We start from the raw sequence: 22,056 nt of genomic DNA on the forward strand, positions 1-22,056 counted from the left end.
AGAGGCAGAAAACATCACCGTGGTCTGTTAGACATTGAGATAGAGCAGAAGTTTGAGATCGCTCACACAGTTGGTCTGAGGGGAGACATGCATGTGTTGATGTAACTGGAGTCTCTCCGTTGGTAGGGCTTGGGAATGGAGTCTTTGAGGTGGGTGAAGCAGCTAAGAGAGCAGCGACAGGGAAAAATGGAGAAGCATGAGGAAGCTTGCACGGCTAACCAGCATTGTTTCATTCCGTTTAATTTCGACACTTTCGGTTTCTTGGAACAACAATCTGTTGAGCTTCTCAAGAGACTTCAAAAAGTGATGAACAATAACGTTATAACAGCTGGTTCTAACGAGTATGTTTTTAGAAGAATAGGATTTGCTATTCATAAAGAACTTGCGGCGCAGCTTGTTGCACGCTTGTCCTAATCATTTGTAAAATTTCTTATCAGTTTCAATAAAATTTCCACTTATAAAATAAAATAAAAAAAATAAAAAAGATCTGAATTTTTCTCTTTGGCATTGGAAATTTTATGGTTCGAGATCTGAATTGTTTTTTTTGAAGCGATTATTTGGGGTTAAGCAAACCCCCAACCTGTATTGATCAAACTCTTTGGTACAACTTACCAATAGCATCCTCCTCCACTATTACATTAAGCTCATACGTGAGTGGGGGAACACTAACCAAGGTAACTCCTGTATTTATAATTATATCCAGAGTAGTACTAGACTTAGCCAACAAATCTGCCGCTCTATTCTTTTCTCTATAAACATGGGGCACACTAACCGAACCAAAATGGCTCATGAGCCTCCAGATGGCTTCAACTGTATCGAGACAGTGCCAAGGACTTGCCTCCTTTCTGATAATCATTTGGACAGCTCTCATAGAATCAGACTCAACCAAAATCATATTACAGTTCACACTGAGGGCTGCCAGAAGACCCGCCTCTATATACCTTTTAATTCTTGGATAATCACCGATCGTAGGTTAGCATTACCCATGTATAAGAATATGGGAAAACCCTCATGGTTCCTCAATATACCGCCATAACCAGCACAGTCATCAATCACCGACCCATCAGCATTTATTTTGATGAACCCAAGTGGTGGTTTAGTCCACTTAACTAGTTCGTGCACTCTCTGCTTTAATATGATATCAGTACCGAGTCTCGCAATCATTCTACTAGTCGCAAGAGAGGAGTCATCAATGATCTTGATAACTCGCTGCAAATAAGTTCTTATCTTCTCTATGACATACCTGCTTATCGACTCAGCATTGTGAGCTTTGTTCCTGAACATCCTGCTATTCCGCTCGTTCCAAATCCCATACACAGTTGCACAAATCATAGTTCTTACTATCTCACTCGATATCAAGTTCGATCTAGTTAAGCGCAGAAGAAACTGCCACTCAGCAGAGGACTCGCGCACCACTCCCAGCCCTAATCTGTCTTTTACTACAGCCCAAATCTTTTTTGTGAATGCACAGTTAAAGAAGAGATGCTTCGAGTTTTCTGGATGATGATCATCACACAGACTACACTCTGAATGAGAAAGAACTTTCCTATGAATCAGTCGATCTTGGGTAGCAAGGCAGCCCGAAATCAGTTGCCAGGTGATGAAAGAGTGTTTTGGAACATTGTACTTACCCCACACCAATTTGTACCATACAACCTTTTCTCTCATCTTTTTGATGGACATATAAGCTGACTTCGTGGAGAACCTACCTGAGCTTGTAGCAGTCCACCCTACCAAGTCCTGGGCCATGTTGACATTGATGGAAGTCTGCAGAATTTTAGTTTTTAACTCACCATCTGGCAAATTAAAAACCATATCATTCCATGATCCGTTAGTGATCAGAGCACTCACTTTAGCATCATCTGGAACATGAATGAGATTTCTAGCCTGTGCATTATGAAGAAGCAACATAGAGGATATCCAAGGATCATGCCATAAACTTGTACCTTCCCCGTTCGCAATCAAGCATCTAATATATACTTTTGGGCAATATTCCTATGTTTCAGGATACTCCTCCAAACCCACGAACAATCCGAAGGAATCTTCATAGTCCAAAAATGTTTCTGTCGAATGTGGTACTCCCAAGTCCATTGTGTCCAAAGAGTTTCATCCTTAGTTGCAACCTTGAACACCAACCCGCAGTAAGCTGCTTTGTTCCATACCCTAGGGTCAATTATACTTAGCCCACCTTCCTTTTTATGCAACCTCAAAGTTTCATGGCTAGCTTTATGCATCTTCACTTGCAAAGAATCACCAGCCCACAAAAATCTGTTACAGAGTTTAGCAACCTTGTCTAATACACCTACTAGAAGGATAAAAGTCTTCGCCCAATAAATATGAAAAGACGAGAGAATAGACTGTATGAGCTGTAACCTGCCCGCATAAGATAATTCAGGACCTGTTCTTCCAGTTTGACATTCTCATGGTGATTTTTTCAATCAGCTGCAGACAGTCCTTAGAACTGATTCTAGCTGCAGTGAGAGGTAACCCCCCAATATTTAATGGGAGGGGTGACTAGTCAAGACTCCCCAATAAGCCTGCAAGAGCAAGCCCATCTTCTTTAGTCATATCCGGTGAGGAGGATAGTCGTCTTCGTGGTATTTATCTTCAGCCCCGTGGAGAGAAGAGAAATAATCAATGACCGCTTTAATGTACCAAAATAGAGCGGACTCCCTTTACAGAAAAGTAGCACATCATCAGCGAAACTCAAGTGAGTAATTGCAAGTCTTTTACATCTGGAATGAGGCCGGATGCTTTTCATTTGAAGACCTTGCATCAGCAAACCACCTAACAGTTCCATTACCAGCACAAATAGATATGGAGACAAAGGATCACCTTGCCTTAACACTTTTTTCCCTTCAAAGAAGCCATACGGACTACCATTGACGAAGACTAAATAACAAGGAGAAGTGAAGCACATAAATAGCCAACCGATAAACTTGTCGGGGAACCTAAATCTCTTGAGCACCAGTATGAGAGAGTCCCAGCTGACAGTGTCATAAGCTTTTTGGATAACAACTTTGATAGTACATCTCTGTGTCCCATGCTTTCTGTTGTACCCTCTAAGCAGTTCATGAGCCAGTAGAAGATTGTCCTATATACATCTTCCAGCAATGAATGCTGATTGGTTAAGTGCGATCAACTGGTCCATGTAAGGCTTCATCCTGTTGCTTAGAATCTTGGCAATACATTTGTAAGTAATATTACAACAAGCACTCAGACGAAATTCATCAACCTGGGACACAACAGGCTTTTAAGGAACTAGACATAGAAATGTTGCATTAGTACCTTTTATGAATTTTGTTGTGACAGAAAACTTTCTAGCTCTTAGGAAATCGCCTCCAACAATGTCCCATGAATTTTTGAAGAAGAAAGCTGTATAGCCGTCGGGACCTGGGGATTTAAAGTCATCCATAACAAACAATGCTTGTGTAATTTCCCCATTTGTGACCTCTTCAGAAAGTTTTACTACTAAGTCAGAGTCCACAACACGTACCCCTTACTAAAATCTCCTCTAACAACAAATCAGTACTCGTCGTCTGAGACTTAACTCCCAGAAGCTCTTGAAAGAAATTGATGAAAGCATTTGAAACTTGTGTTATACCTTCATGTTTAACTCCATTCATATCTGATACAGACCACACAAAATTACGGTTCCTCCTTTCTTTTATTACTTGATGAAAGAATGCATTTCAATTCCTTTGTCGCCATAGTCAAGCCAATCATTTTCAGCTTTAGCCTTGAGTTCCATAAACTCCATCTCGATTAGTTTACACAGGAGGTTTCTTGCTTCTCTTTCCTTATCACATAACTGGGAATCTGTAGGGTTATTTTGCAGCTCAATTTGTAGACTGTGAAGATCCTCCCTAGCTGCCTCGGTTTTAATATGGATATCAGACATATGTACCGTTGCCCAACCTCTCAGTTTAGACTTAAGAATCTTCAACTTTTGGACCAGAATATAGATACAACTACCCGTCACCTCTATTGCCCACACTTGCTGAATCACCTCTTTGAAACTATCGTGAAGGGCCCAGGAATTACAAAAGCGAAAGGGAACTCTTCCTTTTTCAGCATCAACCAAACAAACTAGCATGGGAGAATGATCAGAAATTCCTTGCAGAAGGAATTCAGCAGAAGCATGAACAAACAAAGACAACCAGAGGATATTTATAAGAACTTTATCAATTTTTTATCATTTCCTATTAGCTCCTACTCCGTAATTTGTCCACGTAAAATAACACCCATAAGCTTTCAAATCAAACAACCCTGTATCAGCTAGGCAATCACTAAAAAGAATTGTTTCTCTAGCGTGGACCGGCTCCCCTATCCTCTCATGAGAGTAAAGAACATTATTGAAGTCTCCATGCACACACCATGGTCATGTAATACTACGGTGAAGATGCCACAAATCCTGCCAAAGCCCCAATCTCTCCTGGCTATAATTACTTGCATAGATAATCGTAGATAAAAAACTTGCTAAGTTAAGAAGTATCGTCACCCTGTAATGTACAAACTGAGCTGTTTCCTGAATCTTACTCACATCCACAAAATTTGGGTTCCAAAGGATCCATATTCTACCCCAGGATTACTACTATAATTACTCTCAAAATTCCAATTCGGAGCACATATATCACTGATGATTTTCCTCTTAACCTCCTTTACTTTAGTTTCCAAAAGACCCAACAAGCAAAGATTATTTTTCAAAATGAATTTATTTATTTCCTTCGCTTTTTTTACGTCATTAAGACCACTGATATTCCATGTACCAATCTTAATCATTTAGATTAATGTTTCTTACTGTCTGACCCCTTAGATCTACCTTTCTTCTTCTTCTCAGAGACCTGAGCTTGTTTACTCTTAACTATACTTCCAGCCTTTTCTCATTGTTTTCTGCTCTTTTATGTGCCCTTGTTTTAGCTTTCACCACCTTTTCCTTAACTGGCTCGTGGTCTGTGAAAAATTCTACAGAAGTTCCTTCAGAGATGTCATCCTCAATCTCTTATTCACTATCTGCCAATACCTGAAAAGCATTTTGTTCCTTCAGAAATTGTTCCTTGTGACTCTTTCCCAAGTTTGTCTAATGGAGCTGATCAGAAGCAGCTGGTGAATCTTAATGGATCGCAATATCTAATCCCCTCTGTACTGGAGACAAAATGTCCCTACTAGGAGCATCAAACATAAAACTTTGTAGGGCCACTTGCGTAGTACATCTAGTTCCTTCTTCAGAAGGTGGAACAAAGTTAACCATTTCCTTGCACCTCCACTACCCCTTCTTCCTCACATTCTGCGTAATTTGAGCCACCATCAGTAGCATCATCTTGCCCTTGAGCTTCCTCAGGTGGATTCACTGTACGGTTATCAGTCTTTACTCTCCAAACTTGTTTTGGACGAGAGGGCCAACTTGAAAACTTATGCCCAAACATTTTACACCTAGTGCATGACATAGGCACCCAGGGATATTCAAGGGTTATATCAATTATATCATCCCCCATTTTAACTGGAATCTAACTCTTGTAGTCGTAGTCTATTGGTACAACTACACAAATCTTAGCAAACATCAACCTGGTTCTTTCTATGGTTGCCTCATCCGTTCGCAAGGGATTGCCAATTAAACTTGCAATATATCCCAACCCTTCATCAGTTCACAGTTCCTTTGGCAAATCCATAAGTTTTACCCAGATTGGGATACTAGTTATCTTGTTCTTTTGAGCTTTGACTTCTCGAGTCCATTGACGGACCACAAAGAGTTTACCTGCTATAAAAATTAGATTTGCATCTAACACTTGTTTTCTATCTTCATCAAGGTTAAACTTGAAGTAGTAAAGCTCTCTATCAGTGGATATAGTGTAACTGCCTTTAATCTTCCAAAGACAAGCCAGCACAGCTTTAACCAGTGGAAATAGTAGTCGTTTCTCTACAAAGAAACCAACCACATAATCAATCCACATAGAGACACCTTTCTCTAAAATGCTTGCTGGAATTTCCGCTATCCCATCCACCTGATGTGTTTCAAATCTTCTCAATGAAGTGTTACTTGAGCTAGATTCACCTGAGAACAAAGACTGCCAGGAACCCTGTTCACCCAGCACCACGGGGCCATTAATGGCAGAAGAAGACGGAGGAGAAGCCATAAAACAAAGCAGGCTTAACAAACAAACAAATGTACAAAGAGGCTTCCTTTCCTTATCGAACTCCCACTGTTTTCCAATGGAGGATTTTACCGAATATAGGAAAGAAGAAAGGAAGAAAAAATATAAGCTATCTTTACCTACTATTTTTTGCTAATAAAGGAAATAAAAAGGGACACAGGATCAAACTGCAACTTAAGTTATGTCTATACTAGTCACCCCTAACCTGGTCCCTATGAATTAAGCTATCTGAATTGTACTTCATGCTAACTCTTGAGGGAATATTTGGCTGTTGTACCACCATACTATGGCCTCTTATAGGTGCCGAATAAATTTGGAGTACACAACAGTACAAAACGTAAGGAATTCCACTGCCAATATTTGTAGTGACTAAATCATGAGGCAATGTTTGTTCGGAGTGTGTTCTATGCTTATTGCGGCCAAATTTCATTTCAAGACTTCGAGACTTCGGTCATTTCAAGAAGTGTGGGGACAGCCCAATGAATAAAATTTACAAATTGACCAATTCGGTTAATTAAGAAATTGCATTGCCTTAACAACAATAGGCACTAAGGTAGGAAATCATTCCTATAGTCCTCCAAATGGTTATAAACAACAATGGCTTGACACTTGGCGACAAATGGACTCTAACAAACACTAAGGTAGGAAATCATTCCTATAGTCTTTTAAAGGGTTATAAACAACAATGGACACTCGGCCACAAATGGACTCTAACAGACACTAAGGTACTGACTAGCAAAGTCGGTAAAACCTTTGGGTGATGATATCAGAGGTCTGGGGCTGTTCTTATTGTCTTTCAAAGGGTTATAAACAACAATGACTTGACACTCACAGCCACAAATGGACCCTAACAGTTAGGGCCTCATATATTCCCTCATCCATGGAGCAAGGATTTCCAAAAAAGCCGAATACTAAAAATTCGAGACATAGAATTTCTCAATTCTTATGCAATGCAATTATTCAATCTAATAGAATGATCTTTAACTCTTTAAGTACCCAGAATAGTAACCAATCTGTGGTGGCCAAATATCATACACTAACGATATTTGCTCTTATTTCAATCATTGTATAAATTGGTAGGTACAAAAGAGTGCGAAAGGAAGGGACACATGTCACAAAGCTACTGAATGAAGCCATGTGGAGCAACTATAAAAGGATTGGATGCAAAAGAGAAGGGACCATATTCATTTCTCACACTTTATTTTTATATTTCTCACATGTAAACCAGAAAGAGGAATGAGAGAACATTGTAAAAGACCATTAATGAATAAGAAAAGCTTACTTAATCTTGATCTTTCTCTTCTTGTATCTCACATTGGCACCGTCCGTTCTTTGAGAAACACATTCAAGTTTTTCTTGGTTGAGCAAAACTGATGAAGAGGAGATTGATTTGTCAATTGAGTTTTTCTTATTCTCTACCATTAAAGCTTAAAAGATGGAAACAAAAATAGTAGAAGAAGTGATAAAGATGTGCTCGACCTTCGAAACAACTAAACTGTCGAGATAAGTTGTTGTAACTCATTATTTAAATTCGTTATATGATTCTTGAACTCATTCTTTAATTCGTTATTAATTTTTTGTTTCTAATACTGTTAATGTTGGTGATAAACCTTGGTCATGTAAATGTAAGAGTATTTTAATAATAAGCTTGAGGTTGTGGGTTCTAGAGTTTTGGTTTTAGTGTTGTGAATGTAACTTTTGTTTCTGTAAATTGGAGCTGAAATAGAAAAATCATTCAAGGCCGATATAGAGTTATTGATACTGGGCATCGGATTCAAAAAGACCACAAACAATTTTCGTTATCAATATAAAGTTAATCAATATGAAGAACCGATACTGAGTCGAATTCGATACCGATACCAGTCCAACCACTACACCAAAACAGGCTATTTGCAACGGCAAAAAACCGTTGCTAATAATTTTTGCAATGCTTTTTAAGTGTTGGAAATTTTTGCAACGGTAAATAAGCGTTGCAAACAGAAATTTCCAACGATTATTAACCGTTGCAAACTAAACTTTCCAACGCTTATTAACCGTTGCAAAAAGAAATTTCCAACGCTTATTAACCGTTGCAAGAAAAACTTTCCAACGGTTTTTAAGTGTTGCAAATATTATTTGTAACGCTTGTTTATGCCTGTTTCATACAAAATTTTAGCAACGTTTTTAAATTTGTAACGGTTATGAACCGTTGCTGATGGGTTGCAAATAAAAAAAAAATCTTATTTTATTTTGTAGCAACCAGCTAAACCTGCCCCATATTGAAACAACATCTCAATTCCATAATAAAGTCCACATTACCTTTTCATACCATTTGACAAGTAAATAATAGCATACACAAACAAAAGACTGAAAAAAATAGGATATTCGTTAAACCATGTATGCAATATAACTTCAAAATATTTTTTAAGAGTTACAAATTCATATTTATTACAAATAAGGATAATATATTCAATACGATTTTCCAAGCAATCTCGAATCATTGCAATACCAAGTATTGGTGATGTCTTCACTCACTATAAATCCTAATCACTCACTAGAAATCCTAATGCGGCTCCACAAAGTCCATCTAATTCCTAAAAATTCACAAAACAAATAATAAACTTAGAAATACAATAGTACTAATTAAACTCGTGCAATTAATTAAATATTTGAAAATCTACCTAAATGAAGTAAGAAGTTAAACAAATGAGAAAATAGAGGGTGGAATTTTAAGCTTTTACCTTGACAAGGAGCTTGAGGTGAGCATGATCATTTGATTGGGGAGCAATTATTTTGGTCTGCTTCTTGTTTTTCCCTCCATCAAATTGATACCCTACACAACACACTGAACAACACATTGAACGGCAACAAAATGATCTATCTAACTATTCTAAAAGGCTTTGAAACACTTTATATATAAACAAAAGCACCACTTCTATAAACCTAGGACTGTCCAAAAATATTGTCCTGCATCAACATGTACTAGCAAGCCATGGACCCAACATAACTATCAGAACATAACAATGTATAAAGCAGGTCGACCTACTTTGTACCAAGTGAAATTCAAATTTTCAAACAAACACTTGTGTCCAATGATAATATATAGAGCAAATAATGTGGATTCTCTAACCATGACACCCAACTAGAAGCATCTAGTTATCAAGACATTAGTTTCAAACATGGAGATAAATGGGGCAGAGAAATTGTAGATAAAAAAAAAAAGGTAAGAAAGAGTTGTATGAAAGATTTGTCTAACCTGTTTTATATTTCTTAATCACAATGCAAACTCAGATACCGAGTAGTCCACCAATAGGGAAAACCAAACCTAAAAAGTCAACAAATAATGATAAATTGTGAAGACATTGACACATGGTCAAGCCACGCGTCCTTGTAAAGTTAGTATAGCGGCTCATAAAGAGCAATGAGGGTCATGTGCTCCATTGCTCCATAATATATATAAAGTATTCATTCCATGACTAGCTATGTATGTACTAGTGCAACTGTGCAAGTTATGAATGAAACAAAACTTATGTGCCTATGTACTTAGTCAAATATGTACAATATATTACTTCCCAATAAGTGGAAGCTCAAAAGGAATTAATTGTGTGGAAGAAACATACAAAATCTTAATAGTATTTAGCTTCATTTGCAGCTTTAATATGTGACTCTAAGTTGTGCTCATCAAGAGAAGAATTAAGGCTTCGAACATGCGCCCATGCTCGATATTCCAAATCTCTAGCTTCTAGTACCTCCCTGTAGAACCAACAAAAACATATAATTAAACTAATCACATTCTTTATACAAAAACATATATTTTCAATTGCAAACACTAAACTCATCACAGAGAAATCCACTACGTTTTCTACTTTTCTTTTGCACTACATGATACTAATGTAATCGCGCTCACACAAGCAGGCACACACGCACATGCAAAAAATAAAAAAACAATAACACAAAAGAATAAAGTCGAGCAGCGGTACCCACGACCCAATCCCCCCCCCCCCCAAATTCATCACATATCTTGTTATGGTATAGTTAATTCATGAGGAAAAGTCGCTACAAGTTTACAACGAAAGAGCAAATGGCTTGATGGTACGTAAGTTGTCTAAAATAAGGAAAAAGAAAAGGGTAGATTAACTTGTGAATCATGAGCTGTTATATCGAGGGGTTTACTAGTATTGTAGGCAATGATCATTGATCAACACAAATTTACATACGTAGGGCACGACGGCAATTCGCAAGAGAAACAAACAAAATATGAGTAAACCTAAAACATTTGTAGGAAATAATGAACAAAATCTCTCTCCCACACACAGACATAAAATCAATGACTTTGGTGGTTCAAGAAAAGATTATTAAGAGCGTATAATGAATGTGACTCGACTGTCGTACTGTGCATATAAAAAAACCAACCATTATGCAAAGACTCAGCAATAATAGTCTTGGTTCACGAGATCAAACACTAATGGCTAGTGCTTTTCCACTAACCGGATAATCAATCAAGTTTTGCGGGTTTGGCATGATAACACTAAGAGTGAATGTTCGGAATCAATAACCGATAAAAAAAAAACAATGTGTTCGAACAAGTTGACGACATGGTATTAAAATGGCAACTACAAAATGACTTGGGTATACAACCAAATATAAAGTTAGACATCCAAATCATGGCCCGGCCACATGAAAACTGAAAAAGGCAAGATGCAATAACAAACTTGAGAACAATTAAAAAGAGGAAATTAATCAACTAGGCAAAAAAAATAATATCCAAATTCAAGACAAAGAAGAAGACCATAAGGAATGGTATTGTTTAAAACAACTTTGTGATACCTTCCTTCCTCAAATCCTAGAACCGAAAAAGATTCCAGTCTTGGACCTTGAAGCTTCGGACCGCTAGTTTGAAAACATCAGCCATCCGCATGCATCCAGTTGCATGGCAGAACAACTAAACCAACTCTTACAGGTCCTTGCGCTTTCACTAAAAGGGCTGAATCCATAAACATGATACAAGGATTATTAGGATATATACAAAAATAAATGATCGTCACGATAACAAACAAAGTACAAGAACTTTATTCCTGCAAGTGTATGGCAAGGAGAAAAAGGAAGAAATGGGTCATGTAAGGCATAAGTTGGACTCCAACAGTCTTATTAAACAAGGGGGAGCTCATTTTCAACTTTTATATTATTTGTTCCTCAGTGCAATCAAAGCGACTTGCATAACTAAAGCTTGGAATGGTATGAAATTTAAAATGATATTTAAGATAATTTTCAACCCGTGCTCGAGCATGTCCTTTTGCTTAAGAATAAATCAATGTACAAATATCAGAACAACAACTCAATTCTCCATCTAACAAAGCAACCTAGCAGTTCAGAACTATTGAAACTGCAACGACACATTTGAGATTAATCAAAACATCAATGGACTTTACATCTTGATCAATTATTTGAGATTATTCTTTTTCAATTGTGATGGTGATACTTGCTATTTTAAGAGTAAGGATTTGCTCACAAATTGCAGGAGTCAAAACCCAAAAAAATACTACATCAGTAAATGTCCAAGCCTAAAACAAAAAAAAAACCCATCAAGTATCATATTTATTCTTTTTCCACAAAATACTGGGAGCAATATACCGTATCCAAGTGTGGTTGGAAGCTCTTAGCTCTAGAACGTTGAAATGCTAAAGAAGTTATGGTCCTATGGTCCAACTGCTAATTAAAACACTAGATTATATTTTTCTGCAGTGAGAAAATAACAATCGAAACTATTGAAAACTGGTTGTCAGAAGAATACCAAAAAAGAAAACCCGCCTGTAACTCGACCAGTGATACCTATTAGAAGAACAGGTAGCTCCCAAGAATTCCTCTAAACTATACCAACTGAAATTCTTGACACAGATCTATATATAATTCTACTTACGCTAACAAAACAAGTAAGCCTAAACCAATTGAAGCACTTTGCTTCTCACACACCTATGATGAAGAGGGCAGCTTTCCACACACCAATTGAAGCTCGACTAGGAATCATTTTCAGAATCGCAAAAGAGAGGGTTTATTAGCTTCTAATTATCCTCTTCCTGTATCTTCCTCATAAGCACATATTCAGACTCCCTTTGTGAAGTGAGTGATTAAGAAAATTAGATACAACATATCATAAGCCTAATAGTGAAAAAGACGTACCTCGTGGATATACACATGGTGCTCTTTCATAATAGCCAGGAGCCTTTGTTGTAGGCTGCCTTGAAATCCCTTGTCATAGTACTTTCTCCTGCTTTGCAAGAGTTTTCATAAGACTTTGATTGTCTCCCAATATCACTATATGCAGAGCACAGAGTTTCCTTGTCGATATAATTGCGAAGTTCAACACCTTTGCACCGCTTGCATGGCATTTTGGCATTTAAACTTGTAAAACTGCTCCAAGAATCCTTCCATCGTGTCTCTTACAAAAAGCTGTTGCAGCTCGTCTTCCTGTATCTTTCTCATAATCATGTAATCGACTAAATAATAGAGACCCTGTTCAAAGTAATTTCTGAATTCAAAGGTAGCTATGATAAGAGTTGGGTCAGCAATTAACGTAGTCTGAAGACTCTGAACTTCATAACTAGTCTCGACAACAAAATCAACCCCCAATAAACTGAATAGTAATAAAAGTAAGTAGGGATCAGCAATTAACATAGTCCCATCTCCAATATATGTTACTAGCATGTTCAGAACCAAGAACAAATACATTTTTGGTTCAAGATTTAAGTGCTTTCATTATATTTCAATACGGCCTTGCTAGACACTTAGTACCTGTATCTAATCTAGGACACTAACTCATGTACTCGTGTCAATGTCAATTAGCTAAATTGTAACTACTAACAGTTTGGAATTTCTAATTGCTAACAATGTATTAAGAGGGGTGAGACAACTACATGAATATCTTCAGGATTTCTAGAGGAAAAATCAGGCTGCAATTCAAATCCTAAAGACAACTACGTGAACATGTCATAAATCTATGCATAAAGAAAAAAATATGGCTGAATTCAAACCCTAAAGACAATTGGATGAATATGTCATGGATCTAGGCAAATAAATATATAATAAACAGAAAGGGAAAATATGGCTTACGTTCAAATTCTTAAAGCAGTATTCAGTAATTACTAGAATATCCAGGGCACGACATAAGAAAAACCGTCTCTCCAGTCTCCAAACTATTTTTGTCTCATCAATATATATATCAAACTGAAACTTATCTCACAAAATTCATCAGTTTGAAAAGCTAAAGCCTTGATTGGACCTCATCGGAAGGCGATACAAGATTACATGCTGCTGTCTGGAAGGCAGATAAATGATTACATGCCTGGATGGAAAGAATACACAAGACAGATTTTAAGACTACATTATGTCTTATTAGGCTCAGTGCAATTGCATTCTAGAGTCTAGACAGAATACAAAGCATACAAGGTTTCAATGACAAAGGAAATGCAAATACCTGATGAAGTGGGCAACAAAGGTTATAGTTTTCAGCTATCACTTGCAATGCAACATCATGTCTATGCCTTGTCTACTAAGGGAAACTCAATGGTGTAAATTAATGACTTGTAAAATTGTGATCAACTTAAACACAAAATAAAATTACAAAACCCACCCAATTTCTAATTGCTTTTCTTAGTCCCTAACAAAGAAAGGATGAGCTGGATTTCAATTTTTTCAATCACTAAAAAAACTTCAAAAACAAAGTAAACCATACTAGCCATCGAGGCAAATGCAATCCCTATCATATAAAAAACATTTTACACAAAATTGCTAAGAATGATTGGCTATGTATGATGTGCAAGAAGGCACCCCCAAACAAATAAAAAAGATAAACAAAAGTAAACCACATATAGAGATTCAGCTACAAACATAAAGAAAACTTATTTTTGAATATATATGGACTCAAATGCACTATTCATAATCAAAGAAAATTAGATACACTTTCGCCCGTCTAAAGTAAGAACAAAAGAAGTTGTCGTCTATTTTTCGGGCTAAGGCCTCGCGACGGGTTTTATCATGTTTGGGACTCAAAAGCCCATCCTAAATTTAAGACAGGAATGCCTGTCTCAATAGGTCGTCCTATTGAGACATTACTGACCACTCTACACAAGATTCCACTAACAATACATTAATAAAAAAAATAAGGAAAAAAAATAATAATAAACATCAAACTAAGAGAGTGGTTCATAACAAACTTATAGCAACACAATGTGCAAAAGTATAATGTACACCAATTGCATGCACTTCAAGAGTAATAGCAGCTCCAATTATTTGAACAAAACCCACATCTCTACAAACAAATAAATTTCCGTAGGCCTTATTCATCAACAATTAGACCTTATAGAAACAAATAATTTTCAGTGTGTGAAACCCATTTACCCAAATCTACATATTTATACACTAGCTTGAAACCCCAACAGTGACAAATCTAATTAGCTATTCAAACACCGAAATATCCCAACCTTACTTTATCAATTGTCTATTATTGACATATGGAAACATAGTAATTAACATAATAAACACTAGAAAAACTGGAAAGGCAAAGCTACAATCTTTAAGTAGAAGAGTAAAATAAATGAATATGAAAACCTTTGAAGAAACTAAATTGATGTCACAGCCCGAATTTCTAAACAATTAAAAAAAAAATATTTGAAATATAAATATCTCAAACATCACTATATTCAATTGTCTAAAAACCCAGGCTATGACGGGGTGGATACTACACATGCCAAAACCGAAAACCCACATCATAAAAGAATCTTAACAACAAAAATAATCTCCAAAATTCTCTTTATTACTTTATAAAAAGTCTATCTTCTGTCCCAATAAAACATCAAACCACTCTAAGAATAACAGGTCTTCAACATCGTATTTTCATGTCATATGAAAAGAAAACTACGTTATTACATACTTTCAAAAGATCAGACCTAATAAAATAACCTCCCGGACTGCTCCAGGCAAGAATCCAAATCACACACCGCGGTTCCACTGCCTTCCACCTATGTTCCCAAGAACACACCCACGTTGCCAAAACAAAGCAAACATGGGTCAGCAAAATGGAATTTGCTGGTATGAGTAGACTAACCACATATAAACATTATCATACTTTAATTATCCAAACAATCATGTTATATTTTCCCATAACTTAATCATTCTCAACTTGGAAGACAGATAGTTCCGTCATTTCAACCAGCATAGTGTCTTCCCAAGCAAGACTACCATTCTATTAACTCATTATCATAACTCGTTATTATAACTAGGTAACTGAATTAAAACTTCCTGATATCCACTTTTGGATAAGGGTAGGACCGCGTCCCTGCACAAAATGTTATTAAGTCCTACCCTCCTGCAAAAGAAAGTTAGAACTTCTATATAACCTATGTAGATATTATATTAGGTATTCAAAAGTAAACCCAAACGCTCGCATAATCAAATAATACAACTAACCCGCAAGGCGAATACCTTAGTTCCTCTCTAGGGCAGTCCAAAGAATCTGGTCATTCATGGCACATTCAATGAATACCCGGGTCATTTATGGCACATTCAATGAATACTCTTATATAACGCTAACGGGCCATTTATGGCACATTCAATAAATGCTCACATAACATATGACATCAACAGTCATAAAACAAAATCCCAAAACTTGAGGCGTGGAGAGTTCTAAAAGAGTGCAGTAAATTGTTTACGCATTATTGAACTATATTGTATAAATTATTTCAGAAAATGAAAGAGTATCTTGATTCATATATTTTGGTTTACGCGTTATTAATTATATGGATGTCTAAGTGTCATAACGTTGCATATCATAAAATACTGCAAAAATCATATAGTAGTTAATACACGTACACACGTATATATAGAAAGTTTTAGCCTAAAGCCAAGCATGCTAGTAGCCCTAGACCTATCCTAATAGCCCAAATCATAATCCAAGTTAAAAGGTCAAATTGGGTCAACTGGTCAAAGTCAACCCTAGTCAACGGTCAAAGCCAACTCTGGTCAACAATCAAAGTCAACTCTGGTCAATGGTCAAAGTCGACCTGCCAAGGGTCAACAGCAGTCACCCAGTCCCAAACCGATTTATCTAAGCTGACCAGGTTCAATAACTTAAGCCTTAACCCGGCCCATAAACTGGGTTGGCCCAACTTGAAGATCCACTTAAAATACTATGGACCAGCTCCAAAAACCAAACAAGTTAAGGCCCAAACAAAACCAACAAGTTTCGGCCCAAGGCCCAACTGACCCAACAGGTCGACCTCTTCCTCCAACATCTCTCCAACAGCTCCTCTCCACCAATCGGCCACCACCACTAATCCACCACTCAACCACCTCCATCATCCTATCGGTTTTGACCCCGGAAAACCCCCCCATCAACCGATACCATCATAACGCGATTTTCTTATCTTGAAAAAGCAGGGATCGAGCCCATTAATGGTCGCTAGAGCTTCACACCCCAAACTAGTATTTAACCCTTCCACCGCAACCAACAACATAACCTCAAAACAAAATCAAACAACCAATCCTTGAAGCAACACAAAAAATCGGACGATTTGGTTCTTGCTTGAACGCCATTAATGGTTGTTCAAGCTTCACAGCACTCCCACTCTCAAACAATCACCTCTACTTCACCACGCACAGCCCAACAGCTTAACCAACGAATCTAAACCCGACATCAACACTAACTAACAGTATACATCACAACCAAAATTTCTAACAAAACTATCAGTCAAACACCACAAAGAATAAGGTGTCTTGAGTTCTGAGGTTGACGCCAGTAACAACCGGCGTCAAGGCTTCGACAGTTTAAGTTCAGAGTTCAAAACCACAAACAAAAATAGTCTAAACGAAACACAAGCCGAAATCTTCTTTGTGGGGCTTACGCCATTAATTAATGACTTGTTTCAAGCTTCGACGGTTTAACGTCACAAGATATCAGACATATTCGATTCGACAGTTCTATATCAAATTTTATAGTTTTAAGTTTTAACAACACTACATATTTCAACCGAAAAGAAATCGACAGTAACGAGGATTTAATAAAATAAATCCATAAAATATCTACTCACCTGTAGCGCTCTCCGATTATCAGCCAGCTACAAGAAAAAACTTCCTTTTCTTCTTTTAGAAAAATCTCGTTTTTCTGTCTAAAACTCTCGCTTGGTTTTTCCCCAAAAACTCTACGTGAGAAAACTTCCCGAAAAACAAAGACAACCCTTATCTATTACTTACGGGACTTTTATCCTTAACTGATAGTTATCATCTATCCATTATCTATTTTCATTATTATTATTATTTTTTATTATTTTTTTTTTTATACTATAAAAACAAAAGAAAAAGCCGGGGTGTTATAATTGACTTGGGTTTCGGTCAGCAACGATTCCAAGTTGAGACGTTGAAAGGAAAAAAAATGTGTCTTTGAGTAGTGAAGAGAAACAAAGCTTGTAAATCCTAAGAAAATTAAAATTGAAAATTTTTGTCAAATAAAACCCTACACAAAAAAATCGGTGCTTGAAATAAATAATTTTTTTGATTCCATTACCTTGTTGAGATGTAAGAAGAAGAAAGAGTGGAAAAAAACATAAAAAAAAAAAGAGCAAGTCGCTAATTGTGGGGAGCGGTAGTGGGGAGAGAGGAGAGAGACTAAAGTTAAGGTTATCTTTTATATTTCGGCCGAAATAATAGAGCGCGATTTTTTTTGTTTCCCTCTTTCACAAAATTTTCAAAATTTTGATTTGTAACACTTATCAAACGATTTTTAAGCGTTAGAAATTAATTCCTGAAATTCACCCAATTAAAGCAACACTTAACAACATTACCAACGCTTATATAGTGTTGGCAATTTGCTAATGATAAATAACCGTTGCAAAGCAAAAAAGACCTGTGTTGCAAATATCCTATTATGGTGTAGTAAACCCCAACAACAAGATTCAATATCGACACAAATCAATTACAAACAGTCCAACTTCGATACCCACCTCCCAAAAGTTGCACAAAAACTTCTTGCAAACTTCACTACATTCAAACACCCAATTTCGATACCGAACAAAAACACCCAATTTCGATACTGAGTCAAGTTCTAACATAAAATTCCGATACCGAATCAAACCCAAACAACCAAATTTCGATACGAATCAAAAACCAACAGCCTGAAGGTCAACAAAAAACAAAATCAAAATCCAAGAAATAAAGAAGTGGCTTGGACATTAGATTCAAAAAGCTTGGTATGGGTGCATGGTAGCCGATACCACTCACCTGGAGGCGACATTCCATAGTTTCGGAAACAGAGTTTCAAGTGAGACATATCACTTGGGGGCGAATTCAATACCTATGATCCTAATCCAAAAATTTCAGTTGAAAATAATTGATATTGGCAAAGAATGAACTCTAAGAGTTTGACTTTGGCAAGATTAGTTTCTTAAAGTCTTGTTTGGATTTTTTGTTTAAACTTCGGCATTTCGGCTGATGGGTGGATAATATTGGCAATGGAGATGAGCATCGGTTTCAGAAGTCAGATTTCATAAATAGGTCTAAGAAAGATAAGTGGGCATCGGTTTCAGAAAAAGTTTGGGTCGCGGTATTGAAACCCCACTTTATGGAATTGGCGCCCTTTTTACCAATTCAAAAGTACTAGCACCCTCCATTAATCACATAAAAAACACTCACGACAAGAAGTTGCCGCGATATCGCACAATCCACGACATCGGGTTGCCGCGAGATCCTATATTCCACGAAAGGTGGTTGCTGTGGGTCCTTTTTTCATTTAATTTTTTTTTAATAGCCACCGTAAAAAAAGTTAGTTGCCGCGAGATGGTTGTGTTAACCATGGACCAAAATATCGACGATATATCCGATATATCGCCGATATATATCGGTATTTTGGTACACCGATATCGATATTTTCGACATATATCCACCGAATATAGTACCCTTTTTTCCGATATAAAAGTTTATATCGCCGATATAATCGATATATCCGATATATATCGTTTGACTTTTTGACCATTTTTTAATATAAATCCGATATTTCCAATATATTTTTTATATATTTCCGATATTATATTTCCGATATATCCGATATTTCTGATATTTTAAATAGTTTGGACTGATCACCAAAAAAATGGATATATCCGATATATATCGGTTTTTGGGTACACCGATATATTCATCGATATCGATATTTTGAACCTTGGTGTTAACTAAAATAGAGTCTTTGCTTGTGTTAATTATCAAAACTCTTCTTCATTAATTTGATCACAAGTTTTTCTTATAGCATATGAAAATATTTGCCGCGAGATAGCAAAATTATGTTTTGATTGTACATTTTTTTTTTCATGGTTTTGGTGTTGTTCTTGGAGTGTATAAAAAAGCTTGAAAGAAGAAAATGAGGTATCCATATATCGTGTGTATTCAATACGCAAAATTTGAAGTGAAAAAAAAAAACAAAAAACATAAAAGAAATGTTCCGTTGCAACTGTCTGCCGTGGAATATGAGATCTCGCGGCAACCCGATGCCGTAGAACTATGGGCATGTGAGGTGTAAAAGGACATATAAAAAATAACCATTATTGTTTTACTTTTTGCTAAAGGGGTGCCAATCCCATAAAGTGGGGTGCCAATAGTGCGCCCCTAAAGGTTAACTCATCACTTGAAGACAAAAAATGTCACATGGTCGATATAGAGGCTGATCACTTTTAGTCAATATTTCATTACTGATATAGGGGTAACCCGATACCACTGATTTAAGGCCAATACTAAAGAAACACTTAGGGACGACATGCTGATATAAACCACACTTGGAGACAAAAATTGTATTGCCGATATAATCACCTCAGGGCCATTATTCATTGGTGAATTAAGGTGTGGACGGATATTTTAAAGAACCGATATTTGAAGTTATCACTTGGGGGCGACTTTTTTGTGACAATATGAATCAATCACTTGAGATTGAATGAAGAGCTCAAACATTCATCAAATCCTGTTTCGAATTCCAAAAGTTTCATTTATCAAATTCTATTTCGAATTCAAAAATTTCATTTATCAAATCTTATTTCGAATTAAAAAAATTTAAATGTCAAAATCTTATTTTTTTTATTCAAAAATTCCTTTTATCACAATCAAATCTTATTTCGCATTCAAAAATTTCATTTATCAATCCTATTTCGAATTCAAAAACTTTAATTGTCAAAATCCTATTTTTGGATTCAAAAATTCTTTTTATCAACATCAAATTCTATTTCGAATTCAAAAAAATTAATTATCAAAATCATATTTCATATTCAAAAATTCATTTTATCCAAATCATATCCTATTCTAAATTTAAAAAAAATATATATATATATATATATATATATATATATTATTATTTTATATTAATTAATAGCCCTGGTATCTACAGGGATGAGCGATATCAGGCACTATATAAAAAAGCCCTAGTATCGACAGGGATGAGCGGTATCAGGCACTATATAAAAAAGCCCTAGTATCGATAGGGATGAGCGGTATCAGGCACTATATATAAATGTCCTGGTATTGACAGGGATGAGCGATATCAGGCATTATATCAAAAAGCCCTGGTATCGACAGGGATGAGCGATATTAGGTACTAAAAAAAATGTCATATTGAATTTCAAAAAATTAATTGCAAAAATTGTCATCTCGGATTTCAAAAAACTATTTACAAAAATGCCATCTGGAGTTTCCAAAAATAAATTGCAAAAATTGCTATATCGGATTTCAAAAAATTACTTACAAAAATTCCCATCTCGGATGAACAAGGAATAATATCGGATGAACATTATAAAGGAATAGTATCGGATGTACATTATTGATTAACAGTATCGGATGTACAATATTGAGGAATAGTATCGGATGTACAGTATCGAGGAATAATGTATCGAGGTACAGTATCAAATGAACAATGCTGATGAATAGTATCGGTTGAACAGTGTCGACGAAAAAAAAACGAATTTCAAGTTTACTTTCTATTGTTTCTCGAAATCTTTAAATTTTCACTTATAAAATTTGAAAATTTTGAAAGGGAGCAATATGGTAGCCAAATATCATACACGATATTTGCTCTTATTTCAATCATTATATAAATTGGCAGGTACAAAAGAGTGCGAAAGGAAGGGACACATGTCACAAAGCTACTGGATGAAGCCATGTAGAACAACTATAAAATGATTGGATGCAAAAGAGAAGGACCATATTCATTTCTCACACTTTATTTTTCTATTTCTCACATGAGAGAGGAATGAGAGAACATTGCAAAAGACCATTAATGAATAAGAAAAACTTAGTTAATCTTGATCTTTCTCTTCTTGTATCTCACACAATCCAACTCATTTCATGAATAAAGTGTTTGCTATGCTAATGGTTGAAGTGTTTGCTATGCTAATGATTGAAGTGTTTGAAGAGGCCTCGACACTAGGTGGGGAAAGACCCACTCCAAAATCTTTGCTAAGTTAGCACCATCACTCTTGTCTGTACGTGCTCAGCTTGGATGACTAAATTTGAGCGCGAGAGATTCTTAGTGAAAATATGGACAAACTAATGAGAGGCAGGAATGTGTTCATTTTGTTGAGTACTGAGTACCCATTAGCATCCTGGTCCCTAATAAAAGAACTTTTACATAAATGATTTTTCGAAATCTTTCAAATGTATCCATCATGATTGTCAAACTATAGGGTAAATTACTGGACTGGTGCCAAGGATACCCATATCGCCAGAGGCACGCCCACTATAATGAGTGCTGAAAATAGGTGAGTGACTCGGTGCCAGTGATGAACTGGTAGTCTGGTACCATACTACCATGAATCCCAGAAGGTTTAGGGCAATGCTAGAGACTTCACAAAGTTGGTTTGTAGGTTTGAAAAAGATATATCCCAACCCCAACCCCAACCTAAGTGTT

Source organism: Coptis chinensis, chromosome 4, assembly GCF_015680905.1.
Source record: "Coptis chinensis isolate HL-2020 chromosome 4, ASM1568090v1, whole genome shotgun sequence".
NCBI classification, from domain to species: domain Eukaryota; kingdom Viridiplantae; phylum Streptophyta; class Magnoliopsida; order Ranunculales; family Ranunculaceae; genus Coptis; species Coptis chinensis.